Consider the following 26,074-nt stretch of genomic DNA (forward strand, 5'->3'; position numbering starts at 1 on the left):
ATTTCCCATGTGATTTGATTCCTGTTCATGAATTCTCTACCTACCCCTATGCCTTCAAGGTTTTTACTCAATTTGTCCTCCAATAGATTTAGTTTTTCTGTTTTAATATTTTGATCTTTGATTCATTTATATTTTAATTTAGTACATGGTGATAGTCATGGGTCAAGTTTTAGTTTTTGGCACTCAATTGTTGCTCTTGCAGACAAAGAAAGTCTAATGAAAATATACAGCACCTGGTGCCATGTTGCTTAGATTCAAATTAAGTGTAAATATCAGGAGAGAAGACACAGTTGCAAACAAACAATTGTGTCATATCGCAGCTAGTGACAATTAATAAGGATAATCCATTATGAATAGAAGACAAGGTTTCTTTTGTGTTTGGTGATGTCCTTATTCGGGAGCTAATCAACATATATGTAAAGTGGTATAGCTTTGATAAGACAATGTCATTGTCATTAGTTAGCTGGTCAATACAGCACAGCTAATTTCTTTTAACTGACCTCTTGAGAAAAATAGGAGGAAATACAAGTCTTCCAATATTTAATCAATAGTTCGCTGGCAAATACAGCACAGGTAATTGCTTTTAGCTGATCTCTTGAGGGAAAAAAAAAACAAAAAAACAAAAAAAAAACAGGAAACATAAAGCTTCCAATATTGAATCATTACTTAGCTCGTGAACACAGCACAGGAGTGATTTCTTGGAAATCACAGGAGTGATTTTTTGGCTGATTTTTTGGAAAAATACTAGGAAATGTAAGTTTTCCAATACAGAATCATGTTCCTAGGTTTTCTTCACTCATAAAATCCCCTTTGGTCTTGCTAGAAGGTGGCTCTTTTGTGATTGGTACGTGCTACTTTGCATGCTTTCCACTAGAGAGAATGTTTTAAGCAAATCCATCCCCAGAAATCATGATCAGTAACTCATGGCTTCTCACAGCCTGGGGAACTGAGGGCTGTGTTCTGGCTCTGTCAGTTAAAATATGTCCCGAGCAACAGCAATCATGTCAAATAGAACATCTTTATTTTGCACCATGTAACACTCATCAAAGCCACTTAGCTCTCTGAGAAGAGAGAAGGAGAATGAAGCAATCCACTGAAGCCATGATACCAAAGGGTGAGTGTTGAATTTTATATCTTCTACTATTCCTCTTGCAGACTTCATCTGTGGTGTTTGGTGAACCCTTGAAATGCCTCATCTCCTGTCTGCTGAGATCATCACTGTCTGGGGTGGAAGAAGGACCATGGAGGCAGAAGTGGTCTAGGGCCAGCACTGTTCCTGCTTCCTGAAATCCCTCCTTCCAGAAATCGCCTCCTACATTCTACCTAATATTGGGCTTTACATACTCCCTCTATGTAGTTCTACAGTGGAGAAAACAAGGGCATAGGGAAGGATGGGCTTGAGCTCACCCTCCTATTCCCTGAGTCAGCTGGCACTACAATGGATTTGTTTGGAGTTGTCTCATTTTAGTATCACTGTGTGCTTCTTCTCTTGTTCTCACAGAAATAGCCCAAGGAAGAATGGCTTCACACAATGGCTCTTCAGTGATCGAGTTTGTCCTGCTGGGTTTAACACAACAGCCAGAGCTCCAGCTGCCTCTCTTCCTCCTCTTCTTGGGAATCTATGTCATCTCCATGCTGCGGAACCTCGTAGGTCTGAATCCTCACCTGCACACTCCCATGTACTACTTTCTCTTCCACCTCTCCTTCATCGATACTCTTCAGCCATAACTCCTAGAATGCTGATGAGTTTCCTAAATCAAAAACATCATCCCTTATGCTGAGTGCATTGCTCAGCTCTTTTTCTTTGCTTTCTTTGTAATTGATGAGTGTTATATTTTGACATCCATGGCTTATGACTGGTATGTGGCCATCTGTAAGCCCCTGCTTTACAAGGTCATCATGTCCCAGCAGGTCTGCTTAATGATGACAGTGGGTGTGTAAGCAATGGGCTTTATGGGTGCCATGGCCCACACAGGGTGTATGCTGAGACTCACGTTCTGTGGCAGCAATATCATCAATCACTGCATGTGTGACATCCCTCCTCTCCTGAGGCTGTCCTGATTGAGCATCTCCATCAGTGAGATAGTGGTTTTCATTGTGGTGGGTTTCAATGTTACAGGTACCTGTCTTATCATTTTCATTACTTGTACTTTGATTCTCTCCAATATTTTTTGTATCCAGTCTAGAAAAGGCAGGTCCAAAGCCTTCCAAACCTGCAGCTCTCACATCATTGCTGTTTCTCTTTTCTTTGGAGCATCAGCATTCATGTACCTTAAGCCTTCTCCTGCTGAGGCTCTGGATCAAGATAAAATATCCTCTGTTTTTTATACCATTATGGAGCCAATGATGAATCCTTTAATCTACAGTTTGAGGAACAAGGATGCCCATATTGCACTGGAAAAGACTTTGAAGGAAAGGGTTAGTACTTAAATAGAAGTCATTTTGCTATATGTCATATGAATTAAGTGCAGGTGTTACATAAAGCTATGGCAAGAATGGCAAGTAACCAAAATATGCAAAGTTTTTAAATTTTAGAAAATTAAATACATACAAATCAGTTCACAAAGCAAAGTAATACAAGTAAGAAGACCATAATTATTTTTTAAATAGGATTAACGTGATTTTCTTAGTCTGCCATTCTCCTGCTTATTGAGGTTTTAAGTGGAAATGTGGTACATGATAATAAATCTAGAAACGGTTATTGTGAAACTTAAATGAGTTCATATCTGAAATTCCTATGCCACTGTACCATGTAGGTAATTATTTTCTTACACTTTAGTTTGGCAATATAATTTTAGTTTGGTAAATCTCTGTTGAATGTTCATGGAACATCAGTTTCCAGAGAGTACTTTGCTTTTCAACAACACAGATACTCTAATTTTTGTTCATACTCTAATGTATGAGTTAAAGAGAGGCTGAAGGTTTTCCTCTAACCATAGTTCCTAGAGCAGGAAGGTAAACTATTGAGAGCAGACAGGACAAAGTTCAACTGCATTACATGCAGCTTTTAGACACCAGCCAGGAATGACAGTGTAAAGTTGGACTTTGTCTTCTTTAGGAAGCAGCTTACTACAAATGTTAAGCAGCTATCTATAGTGGAATTTGTTTGGTTCTTCAAGCATACTTTATAATCATAATTCAACTCCTTCAGGTCAGAGGCTAGTTCTTTGTATTTTCACTTTGATTTTGTTTTAGAGTTTTATGTAACACAAAATGATGTGGTTTCATGGTCACCAAATGTAGGTGCATCCTGCTTTAGATAATAAGAAATGCAGACTCTGTATTCAGCGTAAAATTGCAGTAGTGGCGAGACAAAATAAATGTCTTCTACCTCAAAGTCTTAATTGTCTGCACTTAGCTAGTGATGAAATTTAGGTGGCTAGGAGTGAGAAAGACATAATGAACATAAACACATACATCCAAAATTTGTTCAGTCTTCTCTTAGGATTTGGTGTGCATTAGGTCCAGTTTGAATAAATCTCCCACCCAAGGGGAAGGGAACGCTCTCTTTGCTTCCTTGAAATAGAAAGTACTCTGAGATTTGATCTTTTGAATTTGAATCAGTGGGTTCAGGTTGAAACAAAAGGTTACAGAAACACATATTCAGTATCTCTGTGTTTTTCTCTGTCTCTCTGTCTGTCTGTGTCTCTCTGTTCCTTGAGTGTCATGGTTGATTGACTCATGTTCTGCTTGATTTAGGTGAGCGGTTCTTAGAGACAAGAGTTTCTTTAATTGAGTTTCAAAATCTAGAAACTATCCATTGGCATGATATCAAAATTATTAGAAATCTGTATTTGTCAGAGGTCTATCAAGTTGTCCATGCATTTTCTTGAAAACATAACACATTAGTATTATATATGCTTTCTCAAAGCTGCCAGAAATGTATTAGGACACAGCAATTTAATTAGGGGCAGGTATTAAAATAGCCATGGTATTCATAATTAAAAGGAGTTATTTCTGTTAATGTGAAACGATTTTTAGTTAGAGTTATATTTATGACATTCGATTTCTCACGCAAATGCAAAAGAATGGATGGCCAAAGTGCATGTGTGTCTTGTGACCTATCCTACTAAACTGAAAACAAATCAGAGGGTGAAGTCTCCATGAGAACCCTGGGTGTTGGAAAGGAGTTCTGATCAGGAAGCTCTAGCTTTTGCCTGCTCCATTTTTAGGCTGTGATTCAGAAGAAAAGAGCATACAGAATCTCCTTTAGCTCTTCAAATCATCCTGGGATTTTCTTACTTTTCTGCAGTGTATACCTACTCTAAGAAGGCAGCTGCGGCAGCTTTCAGCTTTTTAGTCAGTACCAGCTGCACAGAGAGAGGTACTCAGGCAATGTACTCTATGTGCACTGCACTCAGTCAGTAACCCTCTAAAAAGACGGCTCCTACAAGAGCTGAGAGCACGTTTCCGGGCCTTTCAAACTGTGTTCTATCGCCCCCTGGTGGATACAGACAGTAGTCTGGTGCGAAATGAACTGGCTGGCTGTAGAGGTCCTCTGGGTAGGACAAAGGCGAGGAAATTTGTTTTACAGTTGGGTTTTTTTTTGTAACTTGAAAGAGGTGATAGTCTCTTTATCAATATTTATCCACAGAATCCGGGAGTGGCAGTACATCCATGGAATCCCAGAACTTTGGGAGACTGAGGCAGGAGCATTGAAAATTGGAGGCCAAGCTGGGTTAACTAGTGACAACTTGTCGTAAAATAAATAATAATGATAATAATAATAATAATAATAATAAAATTAATAATAAAAGCTTTTATTAAAGGGCAGTGGTGGAAGCTCAGTGTGAAGTTTCTAGATTCAGTTCAGTCCCCTGATGGAGGCTGCATTTTCAACCTGCACTTATGTTACACTTCTCAGTTGCTGAAGGGCATCTATAACTGAAGGAACATAAATTATAAACACATTAGCAAAAAAGAGAGAAGAAATAATTAGTATATTTTCAAACAATAAAAAATATAAGTGATCTATTTTGAACTTTGTCTTTTCTTTGTTCTGTCTGCATGTGGATTTAACACTGCTTGATTATAGTGGCTTTATGGAGGATTATTTTCCTTTGAAAAAATTTCATTTCTATACCAAGTATTTCATAGCTGTATGCATTTGTGATACAAACCATAGTGCTCTGTTATACTTAGTGAAATAGTTACTACACTCAAATTAAAATAGCTATCTGTTTTTGTTTATGTAATCAAAATCTACTCTCTTGGCACATTTCCTGTATGTGACACAGTGTTATTAACTACTGTTGTCATGTACAGTAGGTGTCTAAATTTACTTATCCTAAGTAACCGCAGGTGCGGCCGTTTGGCTTATATCACTCCTACTCTCCATTCTTGAGAGCTACCTTTTAACCGTTTGTATATGTTCAATCTTTAAGGTTTGACAAATTAGTGAGAATATGCTGTGTTTTTATTTGTGTGCCTGGTTCTTTTTATTTCTTGTCCTCACACCTGTATTAAGATAAGAATGACAAACGAAGCATATTTTCCTAAGAGTATCTGGAGTTAAAGCAGTCACACGGAGTTTGCCTATGCTCTTTGGTTTGTAACCGTGTTGCAATTGTGTGGGCTGACATGGACTGAAACAGCATACCAAGGTTAAGGTGGCTAAACTATGTGCTCAACTGACTTATCTTCACTTTGGATCGTATACAAGACAGATTCAAAAAGCAATGCAGACTCTTCTAAGGAAGATGTGACATTAGAACTATAGCCACAGAAGGAAGGTCTACACTTATGATTGCATATGTGACAGGAAACTAAATTTTGTGAGTCACAAATGACAAAAATATATATCCAGGAAGATACAGATAATGTGAATAATACCTTAGCCATTAAAGAAACTGAAATTATAATACAAAACATTTCCCTAGATCCTGTTGAACTCCAAACTAGTTGTAGAGAAAAAAAGTATAACATTCACTGAGTTTTATCCTTTTTATCCATAAAACAAGATTTACAAATTGTACCACATCTTTACAGAAATTCACGCAATTAAATGGCATGTAAGAATGCATTTATGTAAGTACCAGTTCTGTATAAGTGAGGGGAAATTAGGAACCGAACAACCTCACAATTTGCACAGCCTTTTGCTTCAAGTGAAACCAAAAGGCTGAAGCAGTGTTATATGTTGCTTAATCAGGGGGCACGTTCTGAGAAGTGTGACTGTCAGACAGAGCACTTACACTAGCTGATGGCTGCAACATGACCTAGTGAGATGATCTTACGGGGCCTTGAATACTTGGCCCATCACTGGCCAAAATGTCATTAGTATTGACTACTTTATATGCTGTTTATAGTATAATAAAACTACATTTTTCCCTTGAAAGAAGAGTTTATTTCTACACACAACTCCTTAGTATGTAGAAGGTGTTAGATATCATCTCGTGTCCTAAAGTTACATACTTGTGCCTACTTCAGATGAGTGACTGTTGAGGTTACAACAAAGATAACAGAATGACTGAATCTCTCTTTCCAGCCATGAGAATGAAACAAGTGCCTCCACAGGAAAAGAGCAGATCTTTGGACGTATATGCCAGTGTTTGTTGTGCATACTAATGGAACGGACTTTAGTTCAATAATAGAAAAGAGTTAAAGACATCACTTATGTGTGGTGATAGATACTAAGAATAATTTAGATTCAATGCAACTAGACTTATACTGATTTGAATATATACCATGGAAAATTAAAGTTTTAGCATGCACATGTATCCTCATACAATTAAAATCTATGATGTTTATGACTGAAACTTACTTTTGCTTAATGATGAAGTCAATATTTTCTAAGCAGTTGAGAGAAACAACACAACTTTATAATTCTCTCAGAGTTCCTGACCTCCTGAGAGCTCAATTAAGGCACTGAGGTCTCCTTTTTGTAGCTTAGTCCTTGAAGAGGAGTCTTGGGTCTCAGAATCTAGCTTATTTTGAGTCTAAGAACATAACAGAGAAGAGACTGGATATGACACATTATGGAGGATGGACGGTGGGAAAATGCACGTTTAATAATATATTTAAAAAGCCTTCAAATCACAAAAATTGAGAAACCCGGATGAGTCGTTTGTTTCTAAGGTGAGTGGGAAATCCCCAATCAGTTATAGCTTTTACCACATTTCCATTACTCCAGCTTTGGGCAATGGAAGTCTATCTCTTTAGTTATTTAGCCCCTTTAACTTGATCCCCTCAATGTCACAATTGTGCACGTATGTTTAAGTGTTCATGGGTTGTGCTGAGCTCCAGTTCCTACTGATATTTGCCATCTGTACTCAGTATTATATGGCTCACTATAAGAGGCCTGTTTCTGACCTGAAATTTGCCATTTCAAGAAACTTGGTTTCCATTATCTACTTCCCATACTGGTTTTTGTTCATTCATAAAATATGTGTACAGTGGTTTCAGAAGTGTCAACCTGCATCTGTATGGGAAATGACTCATCGGCAACTTTATCAAATGGGGTGAATGGTTACACAGTCTGTATTTGGCTTTAATCCTACAACTAAACTCATTTACAAAGCTTTCTAGGTCAACACCTTTCATGCTCAGTCCTTTAGGTGAGGTTATGCCATAAAACAACATGAAAACTCCAAAGAACAATTTCCACTAATAATTGCATACAATCAACTAGTTCTCCAAGGCTTACATAAAAGAAATGGATTTAAATATTTCAGAAATAATTTTGGTATAAGAAGTTGCTGTCATTAAAGCCTGCTAGAATCATGTGTGCTAAGTCTTTAATTCCTTCAGCCAAATGGCTGCTAACAGCTCAAAACACCCAGACAACTATACATGAGTGAGCTAATGAGAATGTTACAGACAGGATGAAAAAACAAAATCCCTAGTGAGAAGAACTCTTGAGGTAGCACCCATCTCTTTATTTTTATGATCACTCCAATTTGCAAACTCTTCATAAAGATGGCATCATGTTATCCTCAACCCCTTGGGTGGTGTTATAAAGGAAACGTGAGAGGCCCTGTCACCTTTAATTCACAGTATGTATATCAGTTGTTCAGACCTTGGGATCTGCCTTTTGATCCACTAAGAAAAAGTGTGCTCAGGAGTCTCTGTTTGGAATTCATACCAACAACATCATCCAAAGTTCTCTCCCTTAGAAAGCAGTTATTCTAAACTCATGTGTGATCCAGCCTGAGGTTTCTGAGCAGAGAAAGAGTATGTGAACTGTGTCTTTCAACCTCAGAACATCAAAGATGTTTCACAATACCAGTGCAGGATGTCCTAGAACCCCCTGAAAAGCACTACTTACACATTGCTGTAACATAGCTGGTGACACAATATTCTTTTTCATAATTTGACACATGTAACTTTAATGGTCCTGGGGTTGTGGTAATGTGTCAGAATGCACTCTCACCAAATTTAGCTTCACTCTCATAGAAAGCACACAGCAAATTCAGTCTTAGTTTGTCAGGTTGAAAGTAGGTGTAAATTAGTTTTTTTATAAATCTTCAACTTCCTGGGTAATTTTAATGTATAACCCACCATGCAGACATATAACCTGCTCTCCTCCAGGTATCCAAATTTGGCACAACCCCTTAGATGCAGTTTATTTCATGCACCTGTAAATTTTCTTATTTTGGACACTCTTTTAATGAATACTTTGAAATTATTTGGGTGTTCTGATGTATTTTCCTGGATCCATATTTTCTGAACATGAAAACCTGATTTCAGTGCTTCATAATTTGAATATTGTGAAAAATAGGCTGGTTCATTCTTATTCTTCCAGACTCAAGCTTTTCTGAAAAACCTTCATTTACCTCCTTTCTAAACTAGCACCAGAGCAGCTGTGTTCCTGTGTACCCTCCCAAGCATGGCATCCATCACACTGTCCAGTGTCTCTTTCCCTTATAAACTGTAATACTCTGGAAAGCATAGATTCTGTATAATTTATCTCTCACTTCTCAACACCCACAGCAAACTATTTTCCTTAAACTGTTAATTGGATTTTAATATCAGTCCACATGCACAAACAAGCATTACTTTCATAGATAAGTATCATTGCATACACATTAACTACAGTTTTCCTGTAAACGGCATGTTTCCTTTTTTTTTATTTTGGCACAATCTAAGTTATTCACAAAATGCCATTTTTCAATACAAGACTAAATATAAACTATTACAGAAAAGTAATTCAATATTTTTCACTTAGTCATTGGTCTTCAGATGTTCTCTCAGTTCACCTAACTATGTTAGCCCATGGCTTATCATTACGGCATATCCATAAGGGTCTTCGATAAACTGAGCAAATCCTTGACCAAAATCAGTGTAACTAAGGACTATTTCATTCTTTATTCCTTTAATCTACCAAAAACATATTGAAACATAAATTCTGGGCATAGTATAACAATCTCACAGTAGTTTTGGATCATCACTTCTTACTTTCAAAACTATTTTTCTCCCCAAAAGGAAGCGTAAAGATATGAAATAACGAATGGATCCAGAGGGCAGTGTACTACATGAGATGAGCCAGTTACAGATGCACAAATGCTGCATGACTGTACTTTTCTAGATATATCTAGCAGTAATCTCAAGAAGCAATTTATTTGTAATTCAGTTTTCCTGAAGATGATTCCTTGCCTGATTTTTACAGCTAAGACTTCAATTATAATGCAGAAAGAGGATAGGGAGTGAACATCTTGTGTTGTTGGTTACATAAGAGAAAATCTTCCAGCCTTTCAACACTAAGTATTGTGTGCTTTTATTTTGAATGCTACTCCACTGTTATTCACTTTAACAATGAATTGTACTTTCTCTGCAGAACAGAGGGGATTACACTTTAGGCAGGGAAGGCTACAGGGTCATTCCATCAAAGTTATCCTAACAGTCCTTTGGATGTTCGTGGGCTGGAATACAACTAATAGCCATGCAGACAGCATGAGGCACAGCTAGAACTGAACACTATATGGTGATTACTGACATGTCCCATGTGTCTGGGATTCCAAGGTCATTGGCAATCAACAAAGAAGGAAAGCTGGAAGAGACCTGGAAGTATCTGGTTGAAAAGAACAGGGTTGCACTTTCTTGTTTCATGGGATAGTAAATGCCAGCATCAAAATTTGGCTGTTCATTGTAAGTAGAATTCCTAAAGGAAAATGGGAGAAGTAAATCACTCCACCGTGACTGACTTTATCCTCGCTGGCTAAGAGAAACCAGAACTCCAGCTGCCCCTCTTCCTCTTCTTTCTAGGAACTTATGTGACCATAGTGGTGGGGAACCTGGGCATGATCACCCTGAATGGGCTCAGTTCTCCCTTACACACCCCCATGTACTATCGCCTCAGCAGTCTGTTCTTCATTGACCCCTGCCATTCCACTGTCATCACTCCCAAAATGCTGATGAACTTTGTGACAGTGAAGAACATCATCTCCTTCCTTGAATGCATGACTCAATTCTCCTTCTTCTGTGCATTTGCAATTTCAGAGTGTCATATGTTGGCTGCATTAGCATATGACCACTGTGTTGCCATCTATCATCCCTTGCTCTACCATATCACCATGTCTCCTCGAGTTTGCTGTTGGGTGGTAGTTGGGGTGTACAGTGTGGATTTAGGTGGTGCCACATCTCACACAGTCTGCTTGCTGAGGGTGCTTTGCTGCAAGGCAAATGCAATAAATCATTACTTCTGTGACTTTTTCCAACTTCTGGAGTTCTAGTGCTCGAATACCTCCATCAATGAAGTAGTAGGTCTGAGCTTCAGTGCTTTTAATGTCTTCATACCTACCCTGGCCATCTTTACTTCCTACATCTTCATTATAGCCAGCATCCTCCGCATTTGCTCCACGTCAGGCAGGTCCAAAGCCTTCAGCACCTGCAGCTCCCACATCTTAGCAGTTGTTGCTGTATTCTTTGGTTCTGCCACGTTCATATACATGCAGCCCTCATCAGTCAGTTGCATGGACCAAGGGAAAGTGTCCTCTGTGTTTTACATCATTATTGTACACCTTCTAAACCCTCTGATCTACAGCCTGAGGAATAAGGATGTAAAAGTTGCCCTGAATAAGATTCTTGAGAAAAACTTTCTTAGGAAATAAATATTGTGCTTTAGCAAAAGTATATTTTCTGTAATATTATACAGAAATAGTCTAAGGTTATCCATTTGTGCCCATAAGTCATATACTTATCGCTTTTGTATGGTTATTTAGAAGAAAGATGTCAGAGGTAGGGCTGAATTCACAAGATTTGAAATATATGGCCTGTATCACCTCTAGAGATTTTAAACATCCTCCATAACAGTTGTTTACATTTTTACATTGGGAACACGGGTCTTTTCAGGTCAAACTTGTTTACCGTAATTCTTGTTATATGTATGGTAGCAGGTGTTCATGTTCTCTTATACACATAAAATGTCACACTAAATTTCTTGGCAAATATTTATGGAATTATTATATCCATCATAAATGTACCCGTTTGGAATACTTCAGGTATGACCTATGCATCTTACCAAGTGTGTAGAACTATAAGGAGGAACACAGACCGACAATGGGTGATAAGGTGGCTCCTAATCACGAAGAGTTACTAGTAGTGTTGATGATATGCACAATAACAAAAAAATTGGTATATTAAGCATATTTTGACACATATTTTGTAACTTTTCTTTCCATAGTTTTGGGATTTTGCCACCACCTCTACTTGCTGATAAGTCTCTCAATATTTTTCTTACTCCACAGATATCCACATCATAGCATTTCAAATTTAGAAGTGACATTTTTATATTGACATTATTTATTACATGCCAAATTTAAAGCTGGGCAAAAATTTCTAACTGATGAAAAGCATCATTTTATCTCAAAATTACTGTTTTAGAAAAAAATGGATATCTTTTTTGAAGAGGTAAAGGAGATTTCCCATTCATAAATGTATTTGTCATAAATGTTCTTTTTCTTGAAGATAACACCTCCTCCCGAGAGGCTGTTGTTCCCATCAGTCAGACTCAGTGTCTCTGTGGCATCTGTGTGTTGCTTAGCTTCTATGACTTCTCTTTCTGCAAAGCAGAATCAGAAAGATGTTTCTAATCCATGTCTAGAATAGCTTCTCAGACTCTTGGATGTGAAATGTTTCTGCTTTGTGTTAAATTCACTTCTAGGGGATGTATGGTCTTTGTCTACTTTCTGATATAAGTCATAGTATTCACAGCGAGCTGAATTAAGGACACACTGGAGAGTATCTCCAAATAGCAGGGCACCATTCTACACCTTTCTCCGTTGTGTTGTGTGTTGTGATCTGCTGTACAGCTAAGTACAGTGGTTTTCCTCTCTCCCTCCTTCTTAGCTCTCTCCTTTTTTCCCTCCTTCCCTTCTTCTCTGATCTTCTGTTGCCTCCCTCCCATCCCTTTTTTACTTCCTTCCTCCTTTCCTTTCTTATTGTACACCTCACTCCTTTCCTTATTTTCTCCTCCTTTGTCCTCTCCTTCTTTTCCTTCTACTCTTCTTTTGCTGTATTTCTTTTTCCTTTTTATAGCACTGGGGATCAAACTGAGCATGTTTCCTATGCTAGGCAAATGCTCCACTACACAGCTACTTCTCCAGTCCTGTTTATTGACTGACTTTATTTTTGCTGCAGGTTCTTGGTAAGTTGCCCATGCCTGCCTTGAACTTGAATTCTCCTCTCTTGCACTACCAGTTAGATGAAAATGCAGGCTTGAGCCTCCCCACTCAGCTTCTTCTTCCCCTCTTCTTTCTCCCCTTCCTTATGCTTTATCATCTTTTTAACCTTTCCTATCTCCTCTTCATTTTTCTTTTACTTTCGCCTCCATTTCCTCTTCCTCTTCCTCTTGTTCTATTTCTCCATCTCTTTCTTCCCTTTCCTCCTCCTGATTTCCCTCTTTCTCATAATTTTTGTGATCTATATATGGAACCGAGAGTCTCAATCTGTCACTAAAAGTGTTGTACCATTGAGCCACATCCCCAGTCCATTTATTCGTCTTTAATCCAACATGAGAATTTCAAATACAGTGAGTTGCATTTTAAAGTAATCTGTCTCATCCAACTGGCATAACAATTCTTACTTTGTGCTACATTTTTATCAAATGTGTTGTCTTTGTCTTACCCTGTAAATCCAGAACATCCACTAAGAGGCAGAGAAAGGAAGCTTTCTGCTCAATAAAAACTGGAAGAATTCTTGTTTTTTTATATATTAGGGAATGAGTTCTTATTTCCGTTGTCTATTTCATTATCCTACAAAAATCTGTATGTGTGCATTCAACATGAATAAAAATATACAGGATATATATTTGTGAAAATTATAATTGATAATGCATATGTCACAGAATAGTGTATTAATATTTCTTAGTTATGCTTTACAAGGTTTATACATATGCAATATTTATTTACTCATTCTAAGCATTAAATGTGCAGCATATAGAAAATTTCTGTGTTACCTGATGACTGAAATGACTACAAGTAAACCTTTTAAAATATTTATGTATCACTAAACTTGCTTAAAATATTTAAAGTAAAATATGTAAAACATCTCTCATATTTAAATAACTGCAGAAAGATACATTATTAAAATATTAGTGTATATGTCATATAGATTAAAAAATACATGAGGAGCTCTACTGGAAGAAAAAAGAAGATTTTAAGAAGCAGAGCTACTATGCTAGACTAAAAAGGAAAAATATATAAGACTTTCATAATACCATTAGACAAGGGCACTTGTAATTAAAAGCTTCCATAACTGAACACAAAAGATCAAATATATTTTACCTCTAGGCACTGTGATAAACTAAATAATGTTTTCACATGGATTTGTCTTTCATTTTTCTGACACAACTATGCATTAATTTGCAACAGAAAAGAGTTTCTCTTTCTCAGATATGAACAGGATAACAGACACTAGATATTTTTGTCTTCTGTATTCATTAGAATTAGTTTTGGCTGTACAAACCATGAGTATAAATGCACAAACATGCGCACACACACACACACACACACACACTGCAACACACATACCTTTTTAAAATTGTTGATCTACTGCACTATATGTGTCTTCAATGTTTTTTTTTCTCAAGAAAGGACTCTAGATTCTTTCTTCATCTCCAACAGTTGGAAATAACCCAAAAATATAAGGATTGAGACTTGAAGTGTCTCTTGACAATAGATGCTTATATTTGTGTCTCTTTTAGAAGAACTTTTGTCACATAGATAAATTTAACTCCAAAATAATTTGAGAAACTGCATGGTGATCCTATATGTTTATATATCAAACTTAAACACAGGACAATTTTTACTGAGGAAGAAAGGGAAAATGAATGAATTTCATAAATAGCTAATTGTTACTTCTACATGTTCTAGTATTCTATTGACATCGATTGCTATTATCATGTCTAGATTTCAACTTTTAGATTTAGTGTTGTATCTAAAAATAATAGTTTTATATGTGATTAAGATAAAGCTTGTATAAAAGAAATATGTGATATTTTAGTAACTGTTAAGAGCTGCTTCCAAGATGCCTGTCATTCTGGATGGACGCATCCAGAATGGGCCTTATAATATCTTCAAAATTCTAGGTACATATTTATAATCTTAATTCTCTATGCTTCATTATCTGAAATAACTTCTTGTCATTATCATTCTTTCCCATGTTCTATAAAATGCTCAATAACAAACAGAAACATTTCATTTTTATGCACTTCTCACCACTCCAAGTTCTAATCAGGTGCATCTTTCATTCATCACAAATATAATATTTGTGTTTCCATTGGTACTTTTTACTAATGATGAATATTAGGGGATCCCACTCTCACAAAACTTTAAATATTTGAGAACAAGAATTGCACCTTATCTTGTAACATATTTCTAGTTCTATGGTTTAATCAGGGGGTTTATGAGTTATTATGTTACGTGTTTCATCCTTTAAAACTTAAATGGCAGAGAAGGAGGCAGGCTCCAGATGAGAAGGTATACATGCAAACATGGGTTTGCTCCTTCAGACAAAGGAAACAAAGCAACTTGTGTGTAACTGATGCAAAATGTAACTGCCTGTGGGAAAACCCTGGAGACTGACAGAGCAGAAAACACAATGGTGAATATTAGAGACCAGGAAAGAAACAGAATATTTCAGCGTGTGTTGCTGAGCATGTTCGTTGGATCAAGAAGATTCTGCAGTAAGGTATAAGAGAATGAGTCACAGTATAGTGTTGAAGGCTGTAGGCTGTGCACTTCAGACCAACAATTTTAATGTGCAGGGACCTGGAGTCTGCACAGGAACTCACTCTAGAGACATCATTCCTTGCTTCTTTCAGCACATTCTGAGGACCACAGTCAGGAAGCATCTGGAGAAGTATTCTGTTCAAGAGTCTGAATTGTTCTCAGTGTCAGAAAGCCTAGAATAATCATATATTAGGGTTCTGGAGCGACTCTACAGTGTTGACTCCCAGCTACAAGGCTTGAGGGAGTATCTGACACCAACCTTCTCTTGTAAGCTGCTGGAGCTATGATGAGAAAGGTAGAAGATGTGTTTAGTTCAGTGATCCTTAACTTCACGGCATGAAGACTCAGAGAAACCTGTCTCTGACCACCTCAGCTAGGAGAAAACTTGACTCCTTTTTCTCAACTCTATATATTATTATTTTATTGTATTTTTTATCTTCTCACTATTTTGATTTTTCATTCCTTTCTCTAATATTACCTTTTCATATTTTATTTTCACACTTTATCATTTTTTCTTTAAAATTAGCCATTAGCAATTGTAGAAACTATTTCATTCTTAATTATTTTTCTCCTGGTGCCAGAGATTGAATCCGGAACTTCATACACATTTTGTGGATGCTGTATCTCTGAGATACCCTCCAAGCTCAGAGAGGAAGATGTAAGCCCAATTCTAGTCGCAATTCCAATACATTAAAACCCTGGGAGACACTTGTACTTAAGTAAAAGAAGGAACACAAGTTCCTGGATTTTCAGCCATCTTCAAATAGGTTCAGGGAAGCTGAAAGATGGTTCATGAGTAGATATTTCCACAAAAGAAACTGGGAAGAAAAGCCTAACAACAACAGCACGTCTTTTCAGGTCCACTTCCTTGGTTGAAGTTTCATCTGTAATGACTGCACAGAGCTGATTTATATGAAGGTGAATCACACAGAAGCTATCCTATGACTTCAGCCCTCACCTCTCCACTTTGAGCACTAACCAGAGAAGGTGAGATGTTTGCCCTGAGCATGACTAGAGCAGGCATGCATAGATCTTTCAGATCTATGCATTCATAGCAGTAGAGAGCCTTAAGTTGTGCTAGGAGGGAGATTTTATTTCCATAATAGAAATAACCACCAGTAATGACTTCCACATACACTGCTACCTGAACCACACTGGCCAGATGTACTTCTTTACTTTTCCAACGGTTTCAGGACAATAGGTCTCTCAACCCCCACATTGTATGCTCTATGCCCATCCCATGAATCACAACCAATGAAGTTATGAAGAGATTACATCAGACTCCAGTTGGAAATAAACTCATTATACAAACAAACCAATACCCCAAATCACACTGACCAAAATCATACATATGGTAAACACAATCACATGAAAGTAAAGCAGCCAGATATTAGATATGAAACTCTCAACATATCAACTGCAGATAAATGTAAAACTAATAATATGTGATCGCCTCAAGCTAACTCTATATTAACAGATTCCAAAACTATCAAAATGAAGTACCAAAAAAAAGAATTTAAAAGATTATAAAAATGTAATGAGGTGTAAGAGAATACAAGTAAGTATTGAGCGAATTAAAGAAAAAATGCAGAATATGAATGAGAATTTTAATGCAGATTCTTAAAAGAAGGCAAATATTGACCTTAAAAATATAAAATTCAGTAAGTTAGATGAAAACTTCAATTGGAAATGCTGATAATATACTACATCAAGCAAAATAAAGAATAACGAACTTGGAGACAATTCTCACAAAATATTCTACTCAGATATCAATAATACACTCAGATATCAATATCAAAACAATAAAAAAGACTCAAGTGAATCTTTCAGATCTCCGGGACATCATCAAAAGACCAATGAGCCATATAATTAACATGTTGGAGGGAAAAAAGCTACATGCTAAATGTGTGGAAAATATACTCAGTGAAATAATAGCAGAATCTCCTAAACATTTGGAGATATATAATAATTTATATACAAGATACATATAGAATTAAAAATTGACCTGACTAGAAAAGAGCCTGCTCAAGAGATACTGTGTTAAATTTCTAAAAGTACAGAAAAAAGAGAACACTTTACAAAATCTAAAAGAGATGCACCAACTAACATGTAAAGGCAAACCAATCAGATTAACAGCAGACTTCTGGTCACAAACTCTGGTGACTGGAATGACATAGAATCTTGAGGAAAAATATTTACTAATTAACACTAGAATATACAGCAGGCATATTCTTCATAATTAAAGGATAAATAAGCCTTGTAAAAATTAACATAACCTAAGGGAACCCAAAACTACTAAATGTGTGTTATATAACACATTTGAGGAAATTAATACGCCCAGAAAAAAAGACAATCAAAACATTATAAATGGTGAGGAATAGAACCCACAGAAAAAATGTATTTAAATAATAAATAGGAATCAAACATCTTTACAAACATCAAAACTTTTAGGTAAATAAGAAAGGGAAATGAACAAAAAAAAATAAAATGCATCAAAGATAATCAATAAAATGATTCCGAAAATAACTTCCAATAACATCTCCCAATAGTAACTCTAAATATGAATTGTTTTAACTGCCCAATTTAAAAACACAGAACACTATGTTGATTAAGAAAAAAAAAAACCCAGTAACATCTTGCATTAAAGAAACTTACCTCAACTACAAAGATAAACAAAATGAAAGTGAAAGAATGACAAAAGATATCTCAAGCAAAATGAATCTAAAAGCAAGGAAGAGTACATTCTCATTACATTTTTATAATCTTTTAAATTCTTTTTTTTGGTACTTCATTTTGATAGTTTTGGAATCTGTTAATATAGAGTTAGCTTGAGGCGATCACATATTATTAGTTTTACATTTATCTGCAGTTGATATGTTGAGAGTTTCATATCTAATATCTGGCTGCTTTACTTTCATGTGATTGTGTTTACCATATGTATGATTTTGGTCAGTGTGGTTTGGGGTATTGGTTTGTTTGTATAATGAGTTTATTTCCAACTGGAATTCATACTGAAAAATCTGACTTTAAGACAAAACTCTAGAGACAAAGAGTGTCAGTATATGTTGATTAAAGACACAATATATCAAGAACTCATAAAACTTACAAGTATATGGACATCAGAAATGGCTGAATTTCATAAATTGGATGCCACTAGACATTAAAAAGTGATTTACAACCAAAAGAAAATGGTGGACAAGTTCATTAACTCACTATCACCACTAGATAGATTGTTCAGAGAAAAGCAACAGCACCAAGAAAATACAGTTAAATTATACTGAGGGAACAATGAACCTAACAGACAGCTAGAGTGTATCCTATCCCACAGCTGTAGAGAGTACTTCTCCTTTCATCACTACTTGGAGAGTTTCCAAAAATAGATTACATCAAAGGTTACAAAGCAAATTTAGTGAGTTAAAAGTTCTTGAAGTAATGCCTGGCATCTTCAGACTACAAAATAATAATACTAGAAATCAATAGCAAGTATCAGCACATATAAAAACACTTGGAAATTGAACAACAAACTATTCAACAAGCAATGTATCCCTTAGAAATCAGAGGAGAAATTGAAAAATTAAGTCAAATAAATACACCATGACACAAAATAACAAAAACCTTGAGCTATAGGAAAAGTGATGTTAAGAGGAAAGTTTATATCAATGCATGCCTAAAACACAAATATATTTCAAATAAATTTCCTGATGATGTAACTCATGTTTTAGAAAAACAAAATCAAACACCATGCCAAAATCAAAAGAAAATAAATAATAATTATCAGAACATAAAGATACAAAATGGAGAGCACAGATTCCATATAAATGATCAAGAAAAGTGAGTTGGTTCTTTGAAAAAAAAAAACCAAATTGACAAAGCTAGCTGAACTATTCAAGAATAAAGGAGCACTGAAGTAAAATTAGAGGCTGAAAAGGAAACGTTATTACTTTATTTCAAATAACATTGTGGAATACATTGAAAAGGTACATGACAGTAAAATGGAAACTGTAGAGTAATGAAAACATTTCTGGTAATATATGCCTTATTGAAATTAAGAAAAAAGTCATAAGAAACCTAAATGAATCAATAATAAGTTGAAATACTGAATGAAAAAGCTTCGCACTGAGTGGATTCATTGTCAAGTGTGAATACCACTGTGAATAAATCAAACACACATGTATGAATCACAAATAGTTTCCCTAGTGTAAGAAATTATTCAAATATATAAAAGTATGTGGTAATCATGATTTCCCATTATGTGACTTTGAAGCCTTATAAAGTTGTCACTCATTAATTGAAATGACTTTATTCTGGGCTGTTTGATATTATGGCCTGTGATGATATGAACAGCTATTTTGAAGAAGACAAGGCATCACAATAGCTAGTGCTGATTTAATATCATCTTGTTTTGAAGTCCCACCAAACTGTTGTTCTTCTGTCTCCATTGGTTTTGTCATGTTGTATCTTACTGGATTTTATTATATGTGATAGTATAAACAAAAATTTTTATAGGCAAATAGATTATATAGAAACCACTGATCATTTTCCATTAGCTGGTTCTAAATATCCTGTAATACTTTTATTCTCTTGAATGGTTTCACACTGTCTTGATATGTGTGATGTTATAGTTTACAAAGTTATATTCAAATATTTCAAGAAAAGAGACACTATTGAGTAACTACTATTGAGTCTGGTTAACTTGTGATGAAGCACTAGGTTGCTGAAATTGTTATGCTTTGACCTGTATTGTTAGGTTGTTATGTCCTCTTTTATCTCAATCTCCCCCTTTTTCTTAAAAAAAATATTTATTATTATCTTTTTAATTAGGGGAAAAAAATTTAAAGTGCAGGAAATATTATAGTAACTTTTTTTTTATTTCCTATTAACTTGATTTGAAGCCCTGTATTACTCCCACTATCTTGTTTTGACTAATTTTACTGTGTTACATTCTGTTTGATAGTATTAATTTTGAGGGTATAGGCAACTACTTTGAGTTCATCTTTTATTTATTTTTTGTCTTTTTCCTTTTTATAGTTACCGGGGATTGAAGTAACGACTGATTGCTTGCAAGGCAGGCGCAAATCCCACTGAGCTAGATCCCTAGCCCCTGGGCAACTACTTTGAAGGCAACAAGATTGACTATGATGCCCATTCTGGTTTGACTATTATCTTCTTTTGAAGTCCTGTAATGTTTCCAATGTTTAGGTTTTATTGGTCTTGCTCTGACTGTTTTGTTCAATTTTATTATACCTAATGATATAGACAACTCTTTTTAGGGTAGCAAAGGCATTATGGCAACCATTGTTGATTACCTTGTTTTCTGTTTTTACATCATGTGCTATGTCTATCCTTTGTTTTGGCTGCGTTGTTTTGTCATATTTGGTTTTATTCTCTTTCAAAAAAAGTAATAAGAACTATGGGAGTAACAAAACTCAAAATGTGTAAATTTTGTTGTAAAAAAGAGAGGAAAAAATGCTCTAAAGGATACACCTGCAAGCATGTTTAGGTGTGTTAGGATAGATGACCATATTATTGAGTTTTTGTTGGATCACTGAACACAACTGTTTGCAGTCTCACTGACTGAATGTCCACTTTGTATGCTTTAACACTGTAACTTGAACAACTATTTCTAAGATGACAATATGTAATCTATTAATCTAGTAGTTTCATACTGTTTTTTTTAAAATTCTGTATTACTTGTACCCTTATATTGTTTTGTTTTGTTTTTCCTTTATATTAAAAAAAAAGAAAAAAATACCAGTGTGCTCATATTTTCATGAATTGGAAGAATTAAGATTTTTCAAATAGGTATAACACACAAGCAATGCACACATATTCAAAGTAACCATGATAGATGTCCTAATTACAAAACTAGAAGTATATTCCTGAAACCTTACAGAAGAATGAAGTAACTTGAATAACAAAGTAATTCTCAGCAATAGGAGTTGTACAGTAACTTGAAAACACTCTACAAAGCCATACTAACTAAAACAGCAAGGAATTATGGTATTATTCTAAAATTAGAACCATTCGTAGAAACATAAGACTAACAAATAAATCCCTGTATCTTAACCCAACTGACTTTCAAGTGAGGCGTCACCTGGAGAAAGGTCAGTGCTTTGAACAACTGTGCTAAGAAAACTGGATTTTCACATGCAGATTGAAACTAGATCACTATCTCTCTCCTTGTAAATGGAAAACAATATTACAATTTTTTTTGCCATATATTGAAACTTAAAACAGAACAAAAAAAGATGAGGTGAAAATGTAAAACACAGTATTGTGACTTGAAGTAGCAGTAAGGAAGAGGGTTGAGTGGGGGGGACTGGAAGAGTGCAGAGTGGTGGAGGGAAGGGATCAAAACCACATGTGATGTCACAAAATACTGCAGTTAAACTCATGAATGTGCACCATTGCTACAGTAAATGTTCATATTTCTAATAATACAACTAACAAAATGACTTTAGCAAATTACAAAATAACTTTATAAGAAGATGAAATCTCCATGTCTAACAAAATTTAAACTAAGACAAAACAACCTTAAGATAATTTATTGTGACTATTATTTCAAAAATTATACATTTAATAATTAATGAATAAAAACATTAAAATCCTACTGAGGACTAGCTCAGTATGAAAATGATTTCTATCATGTACATTTTCAATGTATATTTCTTTCTTTTTTCTAGAAGGAAAGCACACTTCATCTTTCTCCTTAGTCTTCCTGGGCACTCCTCAGAAGTCCTTAATGGTATATAAGAGAGATTCACTCTGGAACTCAAGAAAAGCTGATTTAATTCAGGGCCCAAATTACAATGTTGTGGAAAGAACTATTTTACAAGTCAAGTGAATCATATTAATCTCAACAAAAAGATAATCAATTAAAATGAAAGTTAAATTTTAAGGATGCTCGTTCTTTTCCCTGATTTGGAATGTTTCTCATTTAAGAAATTACTTTAGGTAATTCATTTGGTTCATGTCATAAAAATTTCCTGAAATATTGACTTTTACATTTCTGAGAATGAAACTCATTTCATCTCCAAAAATATCTCTCACATTGCATTTTTAATTCATATTTTAGTAAGAACCCTGAAACATGTATGTGAAAATGTTAAACACTTGAGAACCAGTAAGGATTAAAGAAAATTCTAATTGTTTCTTTCCCTAGAGGTGATACTTGTGAGATAAGATTCTAGTGGAGGTCATTACCTTTGCTTGCTCCTAGTAAGGCTGTAATTCTCAGTTAACAAAATTGTCATGGCAGTCACCCTCTGCAGAAGGCCAAAGTGCCTTGGGCATCAGCTTCATCAGATGTCAAGATTAGCGACTCAGAAGGTGCCTCACATGACCAAAGTCTGCTTTCCTTTTACAAGAGAAGATAAGAAAAATACAGAACACTGAACTCCCTGAAAGGAAGGGGTAGTTTTTATCCCTGTCCTTGGCTGTTGTAATTCTAGATTCTTTACCTGCAGTGTCTTTCCCAGTGTTAACAGGGATGCAGAGAGTTGTCTCCAAGGGTTCTTATTCTAAGAACCACACTCTGTAAGGAGGACACATGTCCTTATCATCTCTCTGTGTCCTATACTAAAAAATGTTGTGACTTTTTTATTTACTTTTCATCTCAGACAGCATGAAGTCTTTGTGCAGTCACTTTGAGCCTGTATTGACTTCTGTGACTTACAGATATGAGAATTATTCCATGCCAGACACTGTGCTCAGCACTATTCAGAGCTATAAATTAGTAAAGGAGATAAGCTCATCACATATAAGATTAAGTATGTGCCACATGTCCACTTAAGGAACACTTCATGTGCAGATAAACGGTGGTTCTCTTAAGTGGAATTTCAATGTTAAAGATCTCAGTTGAGGTGATTTTATTACATAGAATTTTATGCAATAATCCAGGAGAAAAAGAGAGAAATTACAATGATGTTATGAGTTAAAACTCAGCGTCTCACAAATGTGCTCCTAATGTGTGATACATATTTTACCACAAAGAGAAGTACAATTCAGCTGTGCCTCAGTGTCCTTCACTGACCCGGTTCTGCGCAAGCAAGGTGACAGTTTTGTTTATTCAGGACCTGTCTCACCATGGTGCTTATCTCATTGCCTGGTCTGTCTCTTGCTACCTTCTATACTGTCACTTTCTAAAGAACAGTGGTTTAGGTTCTTCACTCCTCTATTCTAAATGCGCACAGCAAATGGTTAACATATGCTGTCACTGTTAAGTTTGCTTCAGTGTATTTACATGTATAGGCATAATTCCATATACTTTTATACATATTTAAATATTGGAGTTTTTTTATTCAGTACTCAGCACAATACCTGAGAATATGTTCTTCCTAATGTTCTTCAGGTGTTATTGGTAATTTATATATCTCAAACATGAGAACATTTGTTTAGATATGCTGACAATAAAAAATAGGATATCCATTCTTAATCTTTTAAGATGTAAGAGTTTTTAAAACGTTTATGTTGTTTTTAAAATGCTACCTTTTAATTTTCTGGATGGTGTTATTTAAAATAGAATTTAAAAAACCCTCATATTGCACAATTAACTATTTTTCCTATAGAACTTTCTGGTTTTAGTGTCTATCTAAGAAACTATCATCATCTCCAAGATCACCAACATTTAGGTCTCTGCTTTGTTTCCTGTTATTTTTTTTTAACAATGTTAGCTCTTTAAGTCTTTTGATTAATTTTGAGGAAACTATTGTGGATGATTTGAGAAAGAGTTCCAAATTCACTCTTCAATATGTGCCTCCCTAGTGGTCAAGTAACTATTTGTTATGAAAATTAATGTTTCCTCATTGAATTGTTCTAAAATCATCATAACAATGCAGTTCATCCTAAATGTGTGTTTACTTCGGCACTGTTAATTCTAATTAATTGATCTATGTGTCTATATTTATAACAATATCACACCAATTTGGTCATTGTAAATTTGTAGTAATTTTTCAAATAAGGAAATGTGATGCCTCAAACTTTATATTTGTTTTTAATGCTGATTTGATTTTTCTAGATTTATTTCACTTTGATTCATTTATATGTTTCTTGTTTCTGGAATCTCAAGTTTATGAAAGTAAAATAAATGAAGATCTGACAGGACAGTAAGTACAAAAATGAAAAAGATAGACTTCTGCTTCTCACTCAATTGTTGGAACACTAAGATGAACATAAAAGCTTGGCTTCTCTTCCTACCCAGATTCTAAGAAGGAAATGACAGAAGAAAACCATTTCTTACTGGGATAACAGAGAAACCAGAACTCCAGATTCCTCTCTTCCTACTCTTTCTAGCAACATACGTGTTCATAGTGGTGGGAAACCTTGGCATGATCACCATGATTGGGCTCAGTTCTCCCCTGTAAATCCCCATGTACTATCTCCTCAGTAGTCTGTCCTGCATTGACCTGCCCTGTTCCACTGGCATTTCCCACTGGTCAACTTTGTGACAGAGAAGAACATCATCTCCTACCTCGAATATGTGATTCAACTCTACTTTTTCATAGTTTTTGCTATCTCAGACTGTCACATGTTGGCTGCAATGGCATATGACTGCTATCTTGCCATCTGCAGCCCCCTGCTTTACAGTTTCACCATGTATCCTCAAGTCTGCAGCTGGATGGTAGCTGAGGTGTATAGTATGGGTTTGGTGCCACGGCTCACACAGTCTGCACACTGAGGGTTGATTTCCGTAAGGCAAATGTAATAAACCATTACTTCTGTGACCTTTTCCCACTATTGGAGCTCTCCTGCTCCAGTACTTTTATCAGTGAGGTAATAATATTTTGCTTCAGTGCTTTTAATATTTTCCCAACTATCACCATACTTAACCCCTACATCTTCCTCATAGCCAGCATCATTCCTGTGCACTCCACTGCAGGCAGCTCCAAAGCCTTCAACACTTGCAGCACCCACATCTCAGCTGTTGCTGTGTTCTTTGGTTCTCTATCACTCACATACCTGCAACTTTCATCAGGCAGCTCTGTGGACCAATGGAAAGTTTCCTTGGTGTTTTATACCAGTGTAGTGCCAATGCTGAGTCCCCTGATCTACAGCCTGAAGCATAAGGATGTGAACATTTCCCTTGAGAATTACTTTGAAAAAACAATGTTCTCAAGAAAAAGAGTTTTAGGCTTAGTAAAAAATTTACTATTTCTGTGGTTTTAGTAGGGAAAAATCCAGAGAGTGCCCCCAAATCATGAGATTATGCCTGGTACTTATTTGGGCAAAACAAGGTAGCACTGACTTGATGTGTTCAGACATACAGAAGAGAGCATTCCATTGAGGTTTCCCAGAATCCCTTTGCCCAGTGTGACCTGCATCATTTTGATAAGTTTGTTAAGTCTTTAATTGCTTCTATATGATTGATTATTATTTATTTGTACTAAATATGGAACTTTTAATTCAATAATTATCATAATTTAGGAAATAAATATTTAATTCGTTTCTTATCTTCTCAATTTTTGTGTCCTAATCTTTTAATTAAGTGTACCGACAAACACTTCTGAAATTGTGATTTGTGAAATGTATAATTTTAACTTTTGAATGTGCAAAATATAAACAGGTAGTTGGTACAATGATGAGTCATAAGGCAGCTTTAACACATAAAGTGATAGAAACATACTGAAACATACTGAAAACATAGTCTTGTTAGATATATTTGTATATTTATGCAGCATTCCTTGCTCCACAGTTCTGGGTTGACACTACCACTTCTATATCAAGACAGTTGTGCAGCACCTTCCTCTTTTCTTAAAGAGGAAATGCTTTGTTTTATTTATTCTAAGCAACATTATAGATTCTCAGATTGAGAACTAGTGTTCTTTCATTACTGCATTCTTGATTTAGGCAGAAAAATTAAAGCCAACAAATTGTGTGCTGTTTAATGACCAGCACTTCTTCTATATAAAAAC

The 26,074-nt window shown here is 35.6% G+C and overlaps 3 pseudogenes; all 3 read left to right on the plus strand.

Annotated features, from left to right (window-relative positions):
• Positions 1-1,509: 1,509 nt before the first annotated feature.
• Positions 1,510-2,430, plus strand: LOC100728154 (olfactory receptor 8B3-like; annotated as a pseudogene).
• A 7,676-nt stretch (positions 2,431-10,106) lies between these two features.
• LOC100727872 (olfactory receptor 8G50-like) lies at positions 10,107-11,045 on the plus strand (annotated as a pseudogene).
• A 3,415-nt stretch (positions 11,046-14,460) lies between these two features.
• On the plus strand, positions 14,461-25,328 carry LOC134477486 (olfactory receptor 8G50-like; annotated as a pseudogene).
• Positions 25,329-26,074: the final 746 nt, after the last annotated feature.

This window comes from Cavia porcellus, unplaced genomic scaffold (assembly GCF_034190915.1).
Source record: "Cavia porcellus strain 051 isolate PalLab524CR breed Dunkin Hartley unplaced genomic scaffold, mCavPor4.1 scaffold_9, whole genome shotgun sequence".
NCBI lineage: Eukaryota > Metazoa > Chordata > Mammalia > Rodentia > Caviidae > Cavia > Cavia porcellus.